The sequence below is a fragment of the Pituophis catenifer genome, unplaced genomic scaffold (assembly GCF_029215685.1).
Source record: "Pituophis catenifer annectens isolate HBS135680 unplaced genomic scaffold, rPitCat1.0.hap2 SCAF_60, whole genome shotgun sequence".
Lineage (NCBI taxonomy): Eukaryota > Metazoa > Chordata > Lepidosauria > Squamata > Colubridae > Pituophis > Pituophis catenifer.
In genome coordinates this window covers 95,001-97,500 of record NW_027256940.1, presented here as the reverse complement: position 1 = coordinate 97,500, position 2,500 = coordinate 95,001, and positions in this window count along the sequence as shown.

Here is a 2,500-nt window from a genome sequence, read left to right as displayed (position 1 = left end):
ACCGGGACGGCCTCGGGCGGGTCCGGCTTACCGGGGCCCCGGCCGGATCAGCCTTTCTGTTTCCCCCGCCACGATGGATGCACGGGATCCCGGCTCCGGGGCCGCGGGCCTCGGTCGGGGACCTCCGCCTTCGCCTCGGTGCCCACGCCGGACCCCGGGGGTGCCCGCGACGGGCAGAGGGCCGGGTCTACTGGGACGGCCTCGGGCGGGTCCGGCTTACCGGGGCCCCGGCCGGATCAGCCTTTCTGTTTCCCCCGCCACGATGGATGCACGGGATCCCGGCTCCGGCGCCGCGGGCCTCGGTCGGGGACCTCCGCCTTCGCCTCGGTGCCCCCGCCGGACCCCGGGGGTGTCCGCGCCGGGCAGTCTTCCCGGTCTACCGGGGCCCCGGCCGGATCAGCCTTTCTGTTTCCCCCGCCACGATGGATGCACGGGATCCCGGCTCCGGGTCCGCGGGCCTCGGTCGGGGACCTCCGCCGTCGCCTCGGCGCCCCCGCCGGACCCCGGGGGTGCCCGCGACGGGCAGTCGTCCCGGTCTACCGGGGCCCCGGCCGGATCAGCCTTTCTGTTTCCCCCGCCACGATGGATGCACGGGATCCCGGCTCCGGCGCCGCGGGCCTCGGTCGGGGACCTCCGCCTTCGCCTCGGTGCCCACGCCGGACCCCGGGGGTGTCCGCGCCGGGCAGTCTTCCCGGTCTACCGGGGCCCCGGCCGGATCAGCCTTTCTGTTTCCCCCGCCACGATGGATGCACGGGATCCCGGCTCCGGGTCCGCGGGCCTCGGTCGGGGACCTCCGCCGTCGCCTCGGCGCCCCCGCCGGACCCCGGGGGTGCCCGCGACGGGCAGTCGTCCCGGTCTACCGGGGCCCCGGCCGGATCAGCCTTTCTGTTTCCCCCGCCACGATGGATGCACGGGATCCCGGCTCCGGCGCCGCGGGCCTCGGTCGGGGACCTCCGCCTTCGCCTCGGTGCCCACGCCGGACCCCGGGGGTGTCCGCGCCGGGCAGTCTTCCCGGTCTACCGGGGCCCCGGCCGGATCAGCCTTTCTGTTTCCCCCGCCACGATGGATGCACGGGATCCCGGCTCCGGGTCCGCGGGCCTCGGTCGGGGACCTCCGCCGTCGCCTCGGTGCCCACGCCGGACCCCGGGGGTGCCCGAGACGGGGAGAGGGCCGGGTCTACCGGGACGGCCTCGGGCGGGTCCGGCTTACCGGGGCCCCGGCCGGATCAGCCTTTCTGTTTCCCCCGCCACGATGGATGCACGGGATCCCGGCTCCGGGTCCGCGGGCCTCGGTCGGGGACCTCCGCCGTCGCCTCGGCGCCCCCGCCGGACCCCGGGGGTGCCCGCGACGGGCAGTCGTCCCGGTCTACCGGGGCCCCGGCCGGATCAGCCTTTCTGTTTCCCCCGCCACGATGGATGCACGGGATCCCGGCTCCGGCGCCGCGGACCTCGGTCGGGGACCTCCGCCGTCGCCTCGGTGCCCCCGCCGGACCCCGGGGGTGTCCGCGCCGGGCAGTCTTCCCGGTCTACCGGGGCCCCGGCCGGATCAGCCTTTCTGTTTCCCCCGCCACGATGGATGCACGGGATCCCGGCTCCGGGTCCGCGGGCCTCGGTCGGGGACCTCCGCCGTCGCCTCGGCGCCCCCGCCGGACCCCGGGGGTGCCCGCGACGGGCAGTCGTCCCGGTCTACCGGGGCCCCGGCCGGATCAGCCTTTCTGTTTCCCCCGCCACGATGGATGCACGGGATCCCGGCTCCGGCGCCGCGGGCCTCGGTCGGGGACCTCCGCCTTCGCCTCGGTGCCCACGCCGGACCCCGGGGGTGTCCGCGCCGGGCAGTCTTCCCGGTCTACCGGGGCCCCGGCCGGATCAGCCTTTCTGTTTCCCCCGCCACGATGGATGCACGGGATCCCGGCTCCGGGTCCGCGGGCCTCGGTCGGGGACCTCCGCCGTCGCCTCGGTGCCCCCGCCGGACCCCGGGGGTGCCCGCGACGGGCAGTCGTCCCGGTCTACCGGGGCCCCGGCCGGATCAGCCTTTCTGTTTCCCCCGCCACGATGGATGCACGGGATCCCGGCTCCGGGTCCGCGGGCCTCGGTCGGGGACCTCCGCCGTCGCCTCGGTGCCCCCGCCGGACCCCGGGGGTGCCCGCGACGGGCAGTCGTCCCGGTCTACCGGGGCCCCGGCCGGATCAGCCTTTCTGTTTCCCCCGCCACGATGGATGCACGGGATCCCGGCTCCGGCGCCGCGGGCCTCGGTCGGGGACCTCCGCCTTCGCCTCGGTGCCCACGCCGGACCCCGGGGGTGTCCGCGCCGGGCAGTCTTCCCGGTCTACCGGGGCCCCGGCCGGATCAGCCTTTCTGTTTCCCCCGCCACGATGGATGCACGGGATCCCGGCTCCGGCGCCGCGGGCCTCGGTCGGGGACCTCCGCCGTCCCCTCGGTGCCCACGCCGGCCCCCGGGGGTGTCCGCGCCGGGCAGTCGTCCCGGTCTACCGGGACGGCCT